The sequence below is a fragment of the Bos javanicus genome, chromosome 13, assembly GCF_032452875.1.
Source record: "Bos javanicus breed banteng chromosome 13, ARS-OSU_banteng_1.0, whole genome shotgun sequence".
In the NCBI taxonomy this organism is placed as follows: domain Eukaryota; kingdom Metazoa; phylum Chordata; class Mammalia; order Artiodactyla; family Bovidae; genus Bos; species Bos javanicus.
The window spans coordinates 49,985,581-50,005,778 of NC_083880.1; the positions used below are offsets into that span (position 1 = coordinate 49,985,581).

At 39.7% G+C, this 20,198-nt stretch overlaps 1 non-coding gene across 1 annotated transcript; it reads right to left on the reverse strand.

The window, feature by feature from the left end:
* Positions 1–473: 473 nt before the first annotated feature.
* On the reverse strand, positions 474–545 carry TRNAS-GGA (transfer RNA serine (anticodon GGA)). The gene has a single exon. It is a non-coding gene; the product is annotated as a tRNA-Ser (tRNA).
* Positions 546–20,198: the final 19,653 nt, after the last annotated feature.

Below are 20,198 nucleotides of genomic sequence, written 5' to 3' on the forward strand. Positions count from 1 at the left end.
CTCTGCGTTGCTTTTTTCTTTCCTTCTGTATCTAGCTTTCCTTTTCCTTTCCTTTCTTTCCTTAACTTTAAAAAACAAAAACAAACAAACAAAAAAAAAATCACCTTTTCTCTAGATATAAAGACTTTGACTTATTAGGGGTAAAGGGACTCACAATCTTTTTCAGCATAGTTAAATTTCTGACTTGCTCTCCATAGCCAGTATTTCCTCAGGAACATACTTCCCAAACAGGTGTCAAAATCACTAATGGCTTTGTAAAACATGAAAGACTGAATTTTTTATTTTTTGAGTGCCTCCACAATGTTACAAACCTGTGTAGATTAATCATGTATTACTGTCAGGTGAAGTGAAGTTGCTCAGTCGTGTCTGACTCTTTGCGACCCCATGAACTGTAGCCTACCAGGCTCCTCCCTCCATGGGATTCTCCAGGCAAGAGTACTGGAGTGGGTTGCCATTTCCTTCTCCAGGGGATCTTCCCAACCCAGGGATCAAACCCGGGTCTCCTGCATTCCAGGCAGACGCTTTAACCTCTGAGCCACCAGGGAAGCCAGTGCCAATCTTCTCTCATTTATATATCCATGTATAAAATTCTGCTTTACTCCAAATCCCATTATCTAACTAATTTTTACAGAGGCTAAAGCTAAAGGCATGTCAAGCTAGCAAACAATCTCAGGACTTTCAAAGAAAGCTCCAGGGTTTAGATTTCTTACCATGGAGATGCCTTTAATCTATGCCTCCAGCAACAGAGATTTGAAGAAGACTAAAAGCAAAATCCACATTAGATTTATCACAATTAACGTGTGTGTTGGATGGGAATGATAACTGGAAAGCACATTATTTGAATCTGAAATCAATTTGGTAAGAAATATAATACAGCATTATCATCCTCATTATACTGTTGAAGAAACTACTGTATATTACAAAAAGAAGTTGAAGGCCTTGTCCAAATTCATTCAACTAGCAAGTGCAGGAGAATCTACACCAGCTTTAGAATCACTTTCCTTTGATTCTTGGACAAGTGGCTAAAAGCATAACCTCATCATATATGCAAAACATCCACAGATTAACTAAAAGGGACTTTCTTACAACCAAAGTGAGTCCACTGGAGAATAAGTACAGAGTGATTTCTTTGGTTTCTAAAGATTTGTGATTCAGATTAATTAGGTATCTCACTATGATCTTAGTCTTTCTTGAGTCAGATAAGGAAAACAAACTGACAATGATGAGCTTAGGGGAGATGCAGTTTATTTTAAGCAAATCTTTTTTTGGAGAATCTTCTCATTCTTCACCCTTAATTTCCCACTCATACCTAATGTGACATTTAACTCATGACACTATCTTTTTTCTTTTCTTTTTCTTTCTTCCTTTTTCTTTTCTTTTCTTTTTTTTTTTTAATCTTGTATAAGCTACTCCATGGGCTTTTTGTCCCTTCTTCCTCTGCATCCTAAGACAACCAAAGCATTCTCTCAGTCAGGTTGGTCTGTGTGCTCACGCCCTCACCATCTCATAAGAAAAGAGGGGATGAGAGCTCAATGCCTGCAGTGTGTGAAAATGGGAGTAAGGTGAGGGCAGTAAGGTGAGTATGTTGAGTAAGGTGAAGGCAGTAAGATAAGGTGTCTTTGGGGCACAAATGGATAATCACCCTCGTCACAGCAAATAAACTCTGTCACAAGGAATTCCGTGGTTTTCCAGAGGAAATGAGCTTTCCCTGCAGGCTGCTGAGCCCAAATGAGCTCCTTACAGCACCTGCAGATCTGAGCATCAAGCAATTATTCCACTATCTTGCCTAAAAACAAAGACTAGGCTACCCTTTGACAACCTCTGACCTTTTCCAGCTAACATAAACTAATTATATTTGCAGCAGGAGGGGAGAAAGGCTTTCATAGTCCTCCATGGGAGTTGTCCTTCATGCTTTTTGCCATGTTGTCAGTTCTGGCAATCCAAAAAATGACCACTTTTCAACCAAAGGAGTTGCTGGATGAAGTACTTAACGAGATATGGGGAAACCCTTAGCACAGATAAATCTCACTGCCTAGGATTTACCCATGTGTCTGAGTGGCCCACCCTAACCATTTAGCAGTGATACAAGGGAACTATTGTTAAGTTCACTTAGCATCTATTACAGCCTGGTCAAAACAGCTTTTTTGTTTTGTTTTGTTTTTGGACAGCCCATTAATGGGCTAACAGATAGGTATAAAGGAATAACCCAAGCCTTGGGCACTGAAACAAGGTGAGAGGTTAACTGAAACTTTCTACCCCAACAGCCTGGGATTTTGCCAACTTTTACTGAGAGGACAATGTTGAACAAAGGGAGATACATGATACAATTAGTTGGAAAACAGGAGAGTCAAAATTCCCAGATGAGGAAGGAAAACCAGTCAAGGAAATCAGGCCACCTGGGCCACTTAAGATGCCAAGAATATCTGGTGGCCATTCATCTGGTGGATGAGGCAGAAAGTGGTGGGCCCACCATTCATCACATCCTGCTCCCTACCAGAAAAAATATAAGGTCAGTGCTATAAACAGTAGGCACCCCAGAGTAATCGAAATTCCAGAGGTTTTTTCACTCGAACAGCTCACAGGAAATCAGGTTTTTCTTTTCCTAGTGAAGTCTCAAAATTGTGGGGCTGGCCTTCTTCATGGTGCCTGGGGTAGCAGGGGCATTTTTCTGAGAACTGTGAGGGATTATGTCTAAATAAATTGAGAAGCAGTGGCCCATTAGGACTTCTTGGGTAAGCTCCGTCTGGCATGGTGCATGCAATGTCCTCACCTGCTCACTCTCTCCTCACTCTATCAAAAGGGCCCCTCTTTCTCCATCTCTATTAGGTCATAATCATTATACTTTGTCTTAAGTTCAAAAGCAGTTGCTCTTTATCTAGGACCCTGAATCTCTTTTTGGAGGTTTCTGGGATTTTTATATTTCTTGAGACTTTTTTAAAACCTCCCTCCTTTGCCCCCATACCCATCACAAACTTTGACAAGTCCAGCTGGCAGATTTCTCTGTCTGGAAGTCGACTTAAAAATTTGCCAACTCATTTTCTTTCTTTTTTTTTTCCCTTTCCAGTACAGCTGGCGCCAAAATGTGATGATTTGTTTTGCTCCAGTCACTGAAGTTTTTGTTTTCTTTTATTTCAACCCCCTGCTGGTTTCCCAACTTGGTGCTGAGTCATCTGGTGCAGGTGTTCTAAGCGGCTGGTATTTATGTCACTTGCAGATGGTTTGGGTAAATTACACGATGTTCCTGCAGCCCAGTAGAGGCTCTCTTGGCTCTCTTTGATCCAAGGGCTTCCTGTGGTTCCTGCTCATGTGCGGAACTTCAGGGTACTGGGTGAACTCTTAGATGGATTCTATCCAAAGATGATTAGGTTGCTTTGGGCCCCAGTCTGATGGGATCCAATTCAAGCTAAGAGAAGTTAACAAGCATAGAGAATCCGCATATCACAAGGCTTAACCTACATAGGGAATCACATCCCCAATGTACCATGAGCACAAGTAAGCTAATGCCACAGCTGCCTAAGGAAATTAGGATAAAGGGGTCCTATTCTCTTTCTGAAGAAGGGGAAAGTCGTATTTGAGACAGAAGACCTGTTACAGTGAAACTATAAGTCTTAGAAACACATATTTAGTGTTTTCTTTTTCCTTGTCCCTTATCTAACCCCACAGTGTCTCCAGCTTCTATTCTACTGCTCACTGCAAAAACTGTCTCACCTGAAAATATTTATTTATACTTTAGACACAGAGCATAGATGAGGAACTTAGGAATCCTTGTTCCCTTCCATCTGAGAAGGCTGTCCTTCATCATGAGATAATCCATTCCACTTGGAAACACTCCACAAATTACCCTCCTGTGGAGTTTTGTGATTTAGCAAGGGAAATACCTGTTTGGTCATCACCAAAGACATGAAGTATGACTGTATTTCAGAAGTATTTCTAGAAAAACAGGATTTTAGGAGAAATATGCTTTCCCAGTACTGTAGAAATCTACATTGGCTCTTAAAAGGTGACCAATCTTCTGAGGGGTTTCCCTAGAAGAGTGAATTTCAGTGCTGAAACTGAAGCAGTCCTTGGCAAACAGTGGGCACTTTACTGTATGCAGAGAATAACCCAAAGAACCATTAAAAATACAGATTTCTGGTTCCCCATCCCCAGAGATAATGATGCAGTTGGTCTGTGGCGGGACCCGAGGATTTACATTCCTAAGGATTTTCAAGGTGGTGATAAAACTGCCAGGTAAGGGCTGTAGTTTGAATTATAAGCAGCTATAATATTCTTTGATAGTATCTAGTATCTTCAGAAGAGGAGATGAAAAGTATATGAAGATAAAAGTGAAGAAAGAGTACAGATGCTGGCGCAGTGCCTAAATTGTTGACCCTTGAACAACACAAGTTTGAACTGTGCTTGCCCATCTGTTTGCAGATTTTTTTAACGACTGTCACAATATTATGTAATATTTGGTTGGTGAATCCCCCATGCAAAACTGATAGTAAGGAGGGGAAACTATGAGTTAAAGTGGATTTTCCACTGTGCAGAAGATTGGTGCCCCAACCCCTTTCATTGTTGTTAAAGGGTCAACTATACTAGGTAAATGGAGAAGGTGATGGCACCCAACTCCAGTACTCTTGCCTGGAAAATCCCATGGATGGAGGGGCCTGGTGGGTTGCAGTCCATAGGGTCACTAGGAGTCGAACACGACTGAGAGACTTGACTTTATTTTTTCACTTTCATGCATTGGAGAAGGAAATGGCAACCCACTCCAGTGTTCTTGCCTGGAGAGTCCCAGGGACGGGGGAGCCTGGTGGGCTGCCGTCTATGGGGTCACACAGAGTCGGACATGACTGAAGCGACTTAGCAGCAGCAGCAGCAGCATACTAGGTAAAGGTGCGTTTGTGTGTATGTGCTTAGTCATTCAGTCATGTCAAACTCTTTGTGATCCTTTGGACTGTACCCCCCAGATTCCTCTGTCCATGGAATTTTCCATGGAAGAATATTGGAGCAAAAAATATTGCTATTTTCTTCTCCAGAGGATCTTCCCAACCCAGGGATGGAACCTGTGTCTCTTATTTCCTGCATTGGAGGCAGAGGATTTCCCTGGTGGCTCAGACGGTAAAGCGTCTGTCTACAATGCGGAAGACCCAGGTTTGATCCCTGGGTCTGGAAGATCCCCTGGAGAAGGAAATGGCAATCCACTCCAGTACTATTGCCTGGAAAATCCCATGGACAGAGGAGAATGGTAGGCTACAGTCCATGTGGTCGCAAAGAGTTGGACACGACTGAGCGACTTCACTTTCACTTTCACTTACTTTACCCACTGAGCCAAAAGTATTGTTTTTTTAAAAGTGACTCATTCTTAATGTATCAGGCAATTATTACCATAAAAACAACAACCAAAAAATCTCAGTGGCAGATAGCAACAAATGCGTTTTCCCATTACAGAATGGTTCAGTTCCGTTCAGTTCAGTCGCTCAGTTGTATCCGACTCTTTGCGACCCCATGAATTGCAGCACGCCAGGCCTCCCTGTCCATCACCAGCTCCCGGAGTTCACTCAAACTCATGTCCATCGAGTCGGTGATGCCATTCAGCCATCTCATCCTCAGCCATCTCATCCTCTGTCATCCCCTTTTCCTCCTGCCCCCAATCCTTCCCAGCATCAGAGTCTTTTCCAATGAGTCAACTTTTCGCATGAGGTGGCCAAAATATTGGAGTTTCAACTTTATCATCATTCCCTCCAAAGAACACCCAGGGCTGATCTCCTGTAGAATGGACTGGTTGAATCTCCTTGTAGTCCAAGGAACTCTCAAGAGTCTTCTCCAACACCACAGTTCAAAAGCATCAATTCTTTGGCACTCAGCTTTCTTCACAGTCCAACTCTCACATCCATACATGACCACTGGAAAAACCAAAGCCTTGACTAGACAGACCTTTGTTGGCAAAGTAATGTCTCTGCTTTTTAATATGCTGTCTAGGTTGGTTATAGCTTTTCTTCCAAGGAGTAAGCGTCTTTTAATTTCATGGCTGCAGTCACCATCTACAGTGATTTTGGAGCCCCTAAAAATAAAGCCTGACACTGTTTCCATTGTCTCCCCATCTATTTCCCATGAAGTGATGGGACCAGATGCCATGATCTTTGTTTTCTGAATGTTGAGCTGTAAGCCAACTTTTTCACTCCCTCTTTCACTTTCACCAAGAGGCTTTTTAGTTCCTCTTCACTTTCTGCCATAAGGATGGTGTCATCTGCATATCTGAGGTTATTGATATTTCTCCTGGCAATCTTGATTTCAGCTTGTGCTTCATCCTTCATCCAGCCCAGCGTTTCTCATGATGTACTCTACATATAAGTTAAATAAACAGGATGACAATATACAGCCTTGACATACTCCTTTTCCTATTTGGAACAAGTCTGTTGTTCCATGTCCAGTTCTAACTGTTGCCTCCTGACCTGCATATAACTTACTCAAGAGGCAGATCAGGTGGTCTGGTATTCCCCTCTCTTTCAGAAATTTCCACAGTTTATTGTGGTCCACACAGTCAAAGGCTTTGGCACAGTCAATAAAGCAGAAATAGATGTTTTTCTGAAACTCGTTTGCTTTTTCGATGATCCAGTGGATGTTGCCAATTTGATCTCTGGTTCCTCTGCCTTTTCTAAAACCACCTTGAACATCTGGAAGTTCACAGTTCATGTATTGCTGAAGCCTGGCTTAGAGAATTTTGAGCATTACTTTACTAGCGTGTGAGATGAGTGCAATTGTGTGGTAGTTTAAGCATTCTTTGGCATTGCCTTTCTTTGGGATTGGAATGAAAACTGACCTTTTCCAGTCCTGTGGCCACTGCTGAGTTTTCCAAATTTGCTGGCATATTGAGTGCAGCACTTTCATAGCATCATCTTTCAGGATTTGAAATAGCTCCACTGGAATTCCATCACGTCCATTAGCTTTATTCATAGTGATGCTTTCTAAGGCCCACTTGACTTTTCATTCCAGGATGTCTGGCTCTAGGTGAGTGATCACACCATTGTGATTATCTGAGTCATGAAGATCTTTTTTTTACAGTTCTTCTGTGTGTTCTTGCCACCTCTTCTTAATATCTTCTGCTTCTGTTAGGTCCATATCGTTTCTGTCCTTTATTGAGCCCATCTTTGCATGAAACCTTGTTATCTCTAATTTCCTTGAAGAGATCTCTAATCTTTCCCATTCTGTTGTTTTCCTCTATTTCTTTGCATTGATCACTGAAGAAGGCTTTCTTATCTCTTCTTGATATTCTTTGGAACTCTGCATTCAAATGGGTATATCTTTCCTTTTCTCCTTTGCTTTTCACTTCTCTTCTTTTCACAGCTATTTGTAAGGCCTCCTCAGACAGCCATTTTGCTTTTTTGCATTTCTTTTCAGCAAATCTGGTCTGAGCTGGGCAGCTGTGTTTCTGTCTACAGGTTGGGTTCAAGTCTCTTCCACATACCTCATTCTGGCAAGTTGACACATGATTTTCTCATGGTAGAATCAGAAATGGAAACATGATGTTTCTGAACACATAGGCTCACATCAGTCACAATGTCACTTTCACTCACATTCCATTGGTTAGAACCAGTCAAGCCCCAAATTAATGGAGTTGAGCAGTACAGTCTTCCACTGAAAGTGAGTGGGCTGGGAGTGAACACTTGTTGAATAATAATCTAATCTACAGGGATCTCAGAGTTTGAGAATATCCAGTCTAATGACTGAAATATAATTGCTACGTTTCATGCTGCTGCTGCTAAGTCGCTTCAGTCGTGTCTGACTCTGTGCGACCCCATAGATGGCAGCTCATCAGGCTCCCCCATCCCTGGGATTCTCTAGGCAAGAACACTGGAGTGGGTTGCCATTTCCTTCTCCAATGCAGGAAAGTGAAAAGTGAAAGTGAAGTCACTCAGTTGTATCCGACTCCCAGTGACCCCATGGACTGCAGCCCACCAGGCTCCTCTGTCCATGGGGTTTTCCAGGCAAGAGTACTAACCTACAACAAATTTCAGGGTTTTTTTTTTAGCATCAGTTAGGGATAATTACCACATTGCTGAAATATTTACTAAATGCTATAATATAGATTCTAGTTACTCACATTTTTTAAAAGGAAATCTACTTGATATTTCACTTTTATTTATTTATTTTTTTAATTTAAATTTATTTATTTTAATTGGAGGCTAATTACTTTACAATATTGTATTGGTTTTGCCATACATCAACATGAATCCGCCACAGGTGTACACGTGTTCCCCATCTTGGACCCCCGTCCCACCTCCCTCCCTGTACCATCCCTCTGGGTCATCCCAGTGCACCAGCCCTAAGAATCCTGTATCCTGCATTGAACCTTGACTGGCAATTCGTTTCTTATATGATATTATATATGTTTCAATGCCATTCTCCCACCCTCTCCCTCCCTCCCTCATCCCACCCTCTCCCTCTCCCACAGAATCCAAAAGACCATTCTATACATCTGTGTCTCTTTTGCTGTCTCACATACAGGGTTATCATTACCATTTTTCTAAATTCCATATACATGGGTTGGTATACTGTATTGGTATTTTTCTTTCTGGCTTACTTCACTCTGTTAAAAAAAAAAAAAAGATATTTCACTTTCTTTGATTGCTTTGTAGGAAAATAAAGAGGATATAGAATATGTAATATTAACCCACTTTACAGGTTTTTGGGTGCTATAATTTATTTTATTTTATCTGAAATACACTTTCTTTCCTCTGATGTTCTCAACCACTTTCTATTCAATTAAATAAACCTATAGATTCAATGGATTTTTCTACCAAAACACTACAAATATTTCATGTTACATAAAAATCATGTAAGGATATAGAAAGAGAGCATAAATAACTATCAAAATAAGTATATAACTTAAGAAATCATTTTGATGACAATAGAATCATCTTGTTTCTCAAACAGGTAAACTGTGATTGATTTTTCGCAAAGGGTTTTAAATGGAATTTACTGGTATGCAAGATTAAGAGGTATTTGTTAACATTGACTGGAGAAGGCAATGGCACCCCACTCCAGTACTCTTGCCTGGACAATCCCGTGGATGGAGGAGCCTGGAAGGCTGCAGTCCATGGGGTCGCTAAGAGTCGGACATGACTGAGTGACTTCACTTTCACTTTTCACTTTCCTGCATTGGAGAAGGAAATGGCAACCCACTCCAGTGTTCTTGCCTGGAGAATCCCAGGGACGGGGGAGCCTGGTGGGCTGCTGTCTATGGGGTCGCACAGAGTCGGACACTACTGAAGCGATTTAGCAGCAGCAGAAGTTAACATTGACAAGGACTTCTGGAGGACTAACATTTCCAGAATTGTTGGAATTACCATCCATGGCTCACTGACTAGACCTCTTCCAACAGAACATGAGATTTTCATTGGTTTAGCAAAGGAAAGTCTTTATTGAATTTAATGGGGGTCATTTACTGTTTATATGATCAAAGAGACAAGAACATTTATCACTGATCCCTATAAGAATATTATCAAAAGACTGGCCAATATCTTAAACTATGTCTTCAATCAGGATTCAGGTTATGTAGTAGGGTATCTCGTGCTTTCTGGCTGGGTTATAGGGAATTGTACACAACCCTGACAGGAAGCCCTTGGACACAGTATTTCCATCCCTTTAGTGTGCAATGTATCAAGCTTCCACAGTTCTTATTGAAACCACTAAGAAGACTAGCACAAACAAGTCATCAGTTGGGACTGTTCTCCAAAGGGAACTAATATTACAACTGCTATGAAAGTCAAAGTAAGTTTCATTTTTGTGCTGCCAATCACTCCAGTGAATTTCATGCAGGAGAAACCTGATTAAAATGAATGACTGTAGCAGCTTTGAATGCAAAGAAACAAAGAGAAGGTTATAATAAAAATGCAATATGAAATCTAATAGGTATGCAGAAAAGTAGGGGATAGATATTATTAACAAGTTGATGTTGCTGCCCAAGATGATCCCTCTAGTGCTGAGCTACTCAATATCATAGTGACAATTTAAATTTGAGTTTGCTAAATTTGAAAATTCAGGTCCTCGTCCACATTAGCCACATTTCAAGCAGTCAATAACCACATGTGACTATTTGCTACCATATTGGAGAGCACAGATATGGAATATTTTCATCATAGCCGAAATTTCTATTAGATATCAATGAACTAAAGTTTCTTGTTACTGGAAAGGTGTTGGATTTAGTACTTGTATGATTGAAACATGATTTGTTAAAACAATGCTGTGAGACTCTTTTCTCAGCTAGAGCTTTGTAGTAAGAATAGCCATAAAATCTGAATCTAGAGAATTATCTTTAATGAAAAAACTGTTAGTACTGATATTAATATTTATGCTCCTAATGAATGTTTGCTATCTGCCTCAAATACTGAGAAGTGGAAACATGCTACTATATGGAAAGAAAATGACTTTGTGCTATGCTTGTTATGCTTGTTCAATCACCCAACATTTCTATCCTCCTCTTTGGGAGGTCAGTTTTAATGCAAGGTAGGGCATGGTGACCTGAGGTCACCAAATAGCTTTTAATCTTTTTTTTTTTTCCCCCATGTATCAACCTTTATGTTCCTTCTTAGATTAACAGGGTTTTGTTGTCATTGTTCAGGCAGTAAGTCATTTCCTTCTCTTTGCAACACCATGAACAGCAGCAAGTCAGGCTCCTCTGTCCTCAGCTGTTTCCCAGAGGTTGCTCAGATTCATGTCCATTGAGTTGATGGTGCTATCTAACCATCTCATCCTCTGCCTCCCACTTCTTTTGCCTTCAGTCTTTCTGAGCATCAGGGTATTTTCCAGTGAGTTGGCTCTTCGCATCAGATAGCCAAAGAATTGGATCTTCAGCTTTAGTATCAGTCCTTCCAATGAATATCCAGGGTAGATTCCCTTTAAAATTGACTGGTTTGATCCTGCAGTCTAAAAGATTCTTAAGAATCTTCTCCAGCATCACAGTTTGAAAATATCAGTTCTTCAGACAAAGCCACTAGAAAAACCATAGTTTTGACTATATGGACCTTTATTGGAAATATGATGACTCTGCTTTTTAGTATGCTGTCATACCTTTTCTCAGATAAGGCAATGGCAACCCACTCCAGTGTTCTTGCCTGGAGAATCCCAGGGATGGGGGAACCTGGTGGGCTGCCGTCTCTGGGGTCGCCCAGAGTTGGACACTACTGAAGCTACTTAGCAGCAGCAGCATACCTTTCCTTTAAAGTTTGTCATACCTTTGTATGACAAAATTTGTCATACTTTTCCTTCCAAGGTGCAGTTCAGTTCAGTTCAGTCACTCAGTCATGTCTGAATCTTTGCAAACCCATAAACTGCAGCCCGCCAGGCTTCCCTGTCCATCACCAACTCCCGGAGTCCACCCAAACCCATGTCCATCGAGTCGGTGATGCCATCCAACCATCCCATCCTCTGTTGTCCCCTTCTTCTCCTGCCCTCAATCTTTCCCAGCATCAGGGTCTTTTTCAATGAGTCAGCTGTTCGCATCAGGTGGCCAAAGTATTGGAGTTTCAGCTTCAACATCAGTCCCTCCAATGAACACCCAGGACTGATCTCCTTTAGGATGGCCTGGTTGGATCTCCTTTCAGTACAAGGGACTCTCAAGAGTCTTCTCCAACACCACAGTTCAAAAGCATCAATTCTTCGGTGCTCAGCCTTCTTTATAGTCCAATTCTCACATCCATACATGACCACTGGAAAAACCATAACCTTGACTAGACAGACCTTTGTTGGCAAAGTAATGTCTCTGCTTTTTAATATGCTGTCAAGGTTGGTCATAACTTTCCTTACAAGGTGCAAGTGTCTTTTAATTTCATGGCTACAGTCACTGTCCGCAGTGATTTTGGGACCCAGGAAAAGAAAATCTGCCACTGTTGCCAAGTTTTCTTCTATGTGCTATGAAGTAATGAGCCTGACCAGATATCATGATCTTAGGTTTTTGAATGTTGAGCTTCAAGCCAGCTTTTTCACTCTTTTCTGTCATCTTCATCAAGAGGCTCTTTAGTTTCTCTTCACACTCTGCCATTAGAGTGGTATATCTGTATATCTGATGTTGTTGATATTTCTCCCAGCAATCTTGATTCCAGCTTGTGATTCACCCAGCCTGGCATTTCTCATGGTGTACTCTGCATATAAGTTAAATAAGCAGAGTGACAGTATACAGTCTTGTCATACCCCTTGCCCAATTTTGTCAGTTGTTCCATGTCCAGTTCTAAGTGTTTCTTCTTGTCCCACAAACAGGTATCTCAGGAGATAGGTAATGCAGTCTGGTACTCCCGTCTCTTAAAGAATTTTCCAGTTTGCTGAGATCTACACAGTCAAAGGCTTTAGCTTAATCTATGATGAAAAGGTAAATGTTTTTCTGGAACTCCTTTGCTTTCTCTATGATCCAATAAATGTTGGCAATTTGATCTCTGATTCCTCTGTTTCTTTGAAACCCAGCTTGTACATCTGCTAGTTCTTAGTTCACACACTGATAAAGCCTAGCTTGAAGGATTTTGATCATTACCTTGCTAGTGTGTGAAATGAACTCCATTATATTGTAGCTTGAACAATCTTTGGAATTGAAATGAAAACTGACCTTTTCCAGCCCTGTGACCACTGCTGAGTTTTCCGAATTTGCTGACATATTGAGTGCAGCACTTTTAACAGCATCATCTCTCAAGATTTGAAATAATGCAGCTGGAATTCCATAATCTCCACTAGCTTTGCTTGTAGTAATGCTTCCTAAGGCCAACTTGACTTCACTCTCCAGGACGTCTAGCTCTAGGTTAACGACAACACCATCATGGTTATCTAGATCATTAAGACATTTTTGTATGGTTCTGTTTATTCTTGCCACCTCTTGTTAATCTCTTCTTCTTTTAAGTCTTTACCATTTCTGTCCTTTACCATGCCTCTCCTTTCGTGAAATATTCCCTTGATATCTCCAATTTTCTTGAAGAGATCTTTAGTCTTTCTCATTCTATTGTTTTCTCTATTTCTTTGAATTGTTCATTTAAAGGGGCCTTCTTACAGGGTCTATGTGTTCTTATACTTTTCCAATGCCTCTCTAAGAGTTGTAAATGTTAATTGTACTCGTCCATCTTGATGATATATGAAAATTCTGAGTCAAACAAATTCTTAAATGCCACATTAACTCCTAGGTTCCAAAGGATCCAAGTTCTAATTTTAGCCTTTGAAGTCTATAAAATAGTGCATAAATTCAGTCTTTACCACTGTCAGAAGAGATGATTCCTATTACTCTTATACACAGTATTTGTTCCAGGTTCTGCCCCATTGAACACCACTGAGTTCTAGGCATTTTACAAATTTGTGTCATTTGATTCTTATCTCAGATAATTACTATCTATAGGTTACTTTGAGAAAAATGAGGCTAAAAGAAAATAAGAGCTGACCTAAGTTCACAATTACATAAACTATTTGAACCTAAGGCAATTACTTCTCTTTGTCTTTTTTTTTTTTTTTCTGACAGGTACTCTTACTGGGATAATTACATAATGGACTAATTAAGAATGTACTCTGACTCAGTTTGGGGATGGTGTATGGGACAAGAAGAAGGACCATGTTCAAGCAGAAAAGAGAAGAAAGAGTACAGTGTATTTGAACTGTTGCCAAAGAGGATGAGATTCAGTAGGAAGAGTTGGAGCAGACTCCAGAAACCAGGGCTTCACTAGTATCTCAGCTGGTAAAGAATCCATCTGCAATGCAGGAGACCCCAGTTCAATTCCTGTGTCAGGAAGATCTGCTGGAGAAGAGATAGGCTACCCACTCCAGTATTCTTGGGCTTCCTGGTGGCTCAGACAGCAAATAATCCTCCTGCAATGTGGGAGACCTTGGTTTGATCCTTTGTTTGGGAAGATCGCCTGGAGAAGGGAACAGCTACCCACTTCAGTATTCTGGCCTGGAGAATTCACGGACAGAGGAGCCTGGAAGGCTACAGTCTATAGGGTCGCAAAGAGTCAGACACAACTGAACAAATTTTACTTCACTTCTTCAGGAAACCAAGGCAGAAATCCAGCCATGGGATCTAGGCAATCAGAGAAAGGTTGTACTTAGGAGATTTGTGGGTTCCCAGACTTACCTCAGAAATGAATCTTGAGGCCACAAGCCTGATGTTGAAACCACTAAATGGGCAGATTAGGATCCTAGTTTCTTTCTGAGATCAGACTGAATTCTTCAGTTAGATATGGACTACCATTCTCAAAACTTTGGAGTAAAGAAAATCAATAACCTCTTTGCTTCTCTCAGTGAATCTCAGTTTAGCCATGAAATTTCAGAGGAAGAAGATAACAACATTCAATGTTCTGAGTGATATTATTATATGCAATCATAATACAAGAAAGTCATGGAAATACAGAAAGAACATAAGAAATTATTGACTGTAGTACTTCATTGTCCAGCCTTGTTTTATCGCAGAAGAACTCACCATGGTGTTCACATTTGGAAACTTTTTCTTACATTACACAGGAAAAAAAGACAAGCTTTTCAGCACCTGGAATTGTTAGTGAGGTATAACTAGGGTGACAATATAATTTATTGTCCAAATAGAGACACTTTTGACAATGAATGTAATTATTGATAATTACACCAGAACCACAGGTGTAAACCAGAACTGTCAGAGGCAGAATAGGACACACTGTCACCCTAGGTGTAGACCACAGCTGCATGCAGTTGGCATCATGACATTTTCCCAACTCAATGAACATGACCAAAAGTCTGCTCATGTGTGTCAGCTTATTTATAAGCTGGTTGACATAAAGATATAAATGTACAATGATGAAGATGTCCAATAACCTGTTCTTAAAAAGTAGCCAGGGTAAAGAAAAATGTGATTGATCATTGTTGTTGGGTTTTATCTTAAAAAAATAAAAAAGTCACTTGATTCAGTACATTTTGAGAAAAAAAGTGTTCAATTACCAATCTCCACTTGCCATGGGAGAGTGTTTATCTTCAACTGAAAAAAAATTAAATTACCTATTATCTTCAAGGCATTTTGTATGATATTCTATTTCAGATATGTCTGATCTTGCCCTTAGGGAAATTTGAAGGACATTTGGGTTATCACAATGCTTGGGGTGCACTACTGGTGTTTAGTGGGTGGGGACCTGGAATTGTAGAGGTCCTAAAACACCAGGTTTCCCTGGTGGCTCAAATGGTAAAGAATCTATCTACAATGCAGGAGATCTGCATTTCATCTCTGGGTCAGGAAGATCCTCTGGAGAAGGGAACAGCTACCCACTCCAGTATTCTTGCCTGGAGGATTCTGTGGACAGAGGAGCCTGGTGGGGTACAGTCCATGGGAGTCACAAAGAACTGGACATGACAGAGCAACTGACACTGCACCATGCTGCATAGTCTCACACAATGAAGTGATGTCTCAGATCTCATCTGACTCTTGTGAAGAAAAATGTGCTAAGAAAAACTTAAGCCTAAAACGTAGCCCCATTTTTGTATATATATGCAAAGATTCTTTTTTACACTGCTTTAGTAGCAACTACCATACACATTGACAGAATTATGCCCTTTGTTTTATTTGGTGCTCTAACTAGAATTGTTTATTATTTCAGAAAGTCACATAACAAAAGGCATTATGGCTGGGTGGCTGAATTTGTTACTAATATTCAAGGTGACACAAGTATTTAACACTGAAATACTTATTTATGATAAATGATTTTCTTAATTTATTTTATAATTTATTTCTACATTATAATTAAAGCATTATATTGAATTAAAAATAGGTGTGGGGGAGGTTTATATTATGTATTAATTCCATTTCAGTGTATTAGATATAGTACTATCTGATATGAATAGAGATTTTGCCAAGACTCCAGAGCAGCACTCCTCATAGTGTAGTCTCAGAATTGGCAGCAAGATGTTCATTAGAAATGCAGATTCTTGGGCTTCAGTCCAGATCAGCAAAATTATAATCTTTTAGGTGGCATTCAACTGATCTGTGATATAACAAACATTCTAGGTGGTTCTTGTGCATGCTTTAATGCATGCAACTACTGGGGGACTATCATTCCAAGTAAAGCAAAGATGAGTAATAAATGGTCTTCAAAGAACATAGGGTTTAACAGAAGAAATAAAGATACCTTCCTGTTTGAGTTATGTGAGTTAGAAAATCACAGAGATCACAATGCCCAAAAAACAGAAAGTGATATACCAAACATGACATATCAATAGCAAAATTCTGGGTTCTGAGACAAGTTTTAACTATACAACCCAATTAAAATGAACAACACTCATGCTGTTAAGACTTGATGGAGTCCTGAAAACATACCCAGCAGAGTACTTAAGCTGTTCCAAAACACGTCATTCTCTACTTTTTAACAGGGAGTGAACAGCTGGGATGTGTTATTAGTAAGCCATGTTTTCATAGGCTTTCTGGTTTTCTTTAGCCAAAGTCTTACAACAGTCTTTGGACAAATTAGTGCCTGAAGCTATAGGAAGTCTTTAGTTGTTCTTGAGAATTGCTGAGTAAGTCGGGTCTCAAAGACAGCATACCCACATGGACATGCCTTGCCACCTTTGGCCTTTCCACCTTGAAAATGCCTTCACAACCAATTACACTATTCTCAAATGTCTATTTACTTTTAATGACTCTGGTTAAATGTGAAGAGTTATTCTGATGACCCAGTTCAAGACTAGCAAAAAAAGCTTTAAAAAATCAATAGATTAAACTAGGAAACTCTTAAATAAATGAGTAAGAATCAAATTTACATCTTAATAAATGAGTGACAAATTGTTGAATGGCTTACATGAGTTGGTGGTACCGAACCAGAACTCACATTTTAAAAGACATTAAAGAGATCAACATGGAAGCAATGTTGGAACATGAAACATGGAAACTTTCTGTGTCTAGATATTTTCACATGCACTTTTGCTGCAGGGCACTGTGGGGTTTTGCTCCAAATTGTCAGCACAGTGATCTAGCTTTTATAAGTTCATCAAAATAGCTCCTAGGGATATTATTCCTATATTTTGTTGTTGGGGAAAATCCTGAAACATGGGCTCCTGACACACACAAGAAAGCAGCCTCCCTGAGATCCTCCTTGGGCTGCCTCTTGTTGTTGGCACATGCATAGATGTTTATTTCTAACTTTGTCCCAATTTCAGTACAGCTCCCCAAATATGACTGAATCTCAGCAAGTCCATTCATGTCAGATTTTTCATTTAAAGTTGTTTTGAAAACATTGTTACATACCCATTGTTCATAAGCTGATGGGTCAGTGTCTAGTGTCCATTTTTTATGGCTCACAGGCAGTTGCTATAACTATGTAACTCCCACTGGGAATGAGAGAGTGAGAGAATGATGCCAATTATTTTTTATATCTCAGAAGGCAAAAATCGATGTGCTAAAGTCATCTGGATAAAAGTATAAACTCCACATCTTCCTTTGCCTAAAGAGAGTTTCTCATTAACATTTCCATCCCCTTTGGTCCTGAGCGCTGCTCAAATAAGCATTTAGAACAGGTGGTCCTGGTTGTACTGAAGCAATTCCCCTAGGGAACAGCACATGCTTACACTGTAGATTCCCAGGCCAGTAAATCCAAGACAAAATTACAACTCCCAGTGGTCAACTCATTTAGTTTTACACAATGAAGTCCATCCTCTTTTTTGGGAGTGGAAAATGTATTCCTCTTAGAAAAAAATGTATAGTGTAATACAAGAGGGGGAAAAAAATCACTGAAAGTTAACAGACTCAGGAGATAATAAAAATTCTGCCAGTGATCAACCCTGGGGTTTTGGTCAATAATTTAAGATTTCTGTTCATTAACAGGGTCAGTGTGCATAAAAATTAAGAGGTTTAAAAATTCCTAGATGGCTTGTGAAAGGACTTTAGGAGCTGCATATAGACATTCACTTGGATAAAAATTTGGTGCTTATCAACAAGTGCTTTTTACAGATTTTTACAAGGGTAGATATGACCCCTCCGAATTAAGAATCATGGGATTAAATTTCTCCAAGGAAACTTTACTACCCCAATGTTCTTCAACAAAATTTTATTGAAAAGGTGCTATAAGCCAGCAGACTACGTCAGGCTATGGAAATATATGGATAGGCAATACATAGGCTCGCATGTTTACAACTCACTGCTCTATGACTTTACAGCTCCCGGCTATAAAGAGATCAATAGCATCACATTTAATGTCTCTTGTAATCTTGTTTCCATCCTTATTTTTTGCTAAAAATTTATATGGAGTCCACAGATGACATTCCATAGGAATGACTTCCACTCTGGCCAAGATGAAATGCCAGGAAAAACATGATGTTTACCCTCCCATCTGGAATAAGAGAAAAACAGACAAATATGTGAAACAATAGTTTGCAAGACGCTGGACATGAGGCAATGAAAGACAGTGATGCTTGAGAGACGAGCCTTTCTATTACCCAAGACGACTGCCTTGAAATGGTTTCCAGACCATGGCACAGAAGGGCTGCTCAGGAAGAGACAGAGATGAGAACCTACAAAGAACACTGTAGCTAAAGCTGACACAATAGAGTACCAAAGAAGATAGAGCTGCACAGAGAGAGAACCATGGAGATTTGTGGAAGGTCCCCTGGTGTATTGATCAATCCATGTATGTGAGAAAACTACTTGAAGCTGAAGAAAGAATCTCCTGAAAAGATTAGACACTGGGACTATCAAGGGATTGTAAGTAATGCCTGTTCCCATCAGCCAGACAAAAAACCTCAAGATTCAGAAGCTTCATGTAGAGTACACAGAAAGAATTTGCCTCAATCCTTGGGAATAATTAGCCCTAGACTGAGCACTATTCCCAGTTACACTTAACAAATCTTAAAAACAAAGCATACTAGCTTTCTATTTTACAAGTGGTTTTATACACACACACACACACACACACACACACACACATACATGTCAATGCAACTCTTCCAACTCATCCCACCCTCCCGCTCCCACTCTCCACAAGTCCCTTCTCTACATCTGCATCTCTATTCCTGCCCTGAAGACAGGTTCATCAGTACCATTTTCCTAGATTCCATATATATGCATTAACACATTTGTTTTTCTCTTTCTGACTTACTTCACTCTATATGACAGACTCTGGGTACACCCACATCACTACAAATGACCCAATTTAGTTCCTTTTTATGACTGAGTAATATTCAATTGCATATATGTGCCAAATTTTCTATATCCATTCATCTGTTGATGGACATCTAGATTGCATCCATGTCTTGGCTATTGTAAACAGTGCTGCAATGTACATTGGGGTACATGTGTCTTTTTGAATTATGGTTTTCTCAGGGTATATGCCTGATTTCTGGGTCATACGATAATTAAGTGAGTTTTTTTCCCCCCTTCAAAGGACTATCCCTGTGTTTCTCAAATCTGACCTGAGGATGGCTTTTGTTTGGACCACAGTGGTTTAAATGGAATCAATGGCCAAATTTAAAATGTGAGATGTTAAAAAAAAGTACAGAAGAAATTAAATGTTCTCAAGTAATTTAAGTACATCTTTAAACAAAACTCAAGAATATTTAGAGGAATAAAAGATTATTTACCACTTGGGAAGGTAAAATTCAGAACGTCAGGTATCCTATCAACTACTACAAAGCATGCAAAGAACAAGGAAGATACAACCCATTATGAGGAAATAAATCAACTATGTCAAAACAACCCTGAACAGAAGTTAGAATTAGCAAACAAGTGCACCATTAAATTTTTAAAAGAATCAATTAATTATAATAAGTTTTTAAGAAAACAGAAAATGTTTTACTTGTAGAAGCATTACCCTCTGGTGGTATTTCCAGATATTGCCAGTAAAGATATTTATAAGTATGCTTTTTCTTGGGATTTACAAATACTTGCATGAGTGAGTGAGTGAAATATTTGCATAAATAAATACAACTGGAATCCTTTTGTGCAATATCTCTCTTCACTCCATTAAAGATCCTGTCCAGATTACCCACTTCTTAACAGACCCTTATGGCAGAGAGAAGAGAAACTAAAGAGCCTCTTGATGAAAGTGAAAGAGGAGGGTAAAAAAGCTGGCTTAAAACTCAACATTCAAAAATGAAGATCATGGAATCCAGTCCCATCACCTCAAGGCAAATAGACTGGGAAACAAGGGAAAGAGTGTCAGATTTTATTTTCCTGGGCTCCAAAATCACTGCAGATGGTGACTCAGCCATGAAATTAAAAGACACTTGCTCCTTGGAAGAAA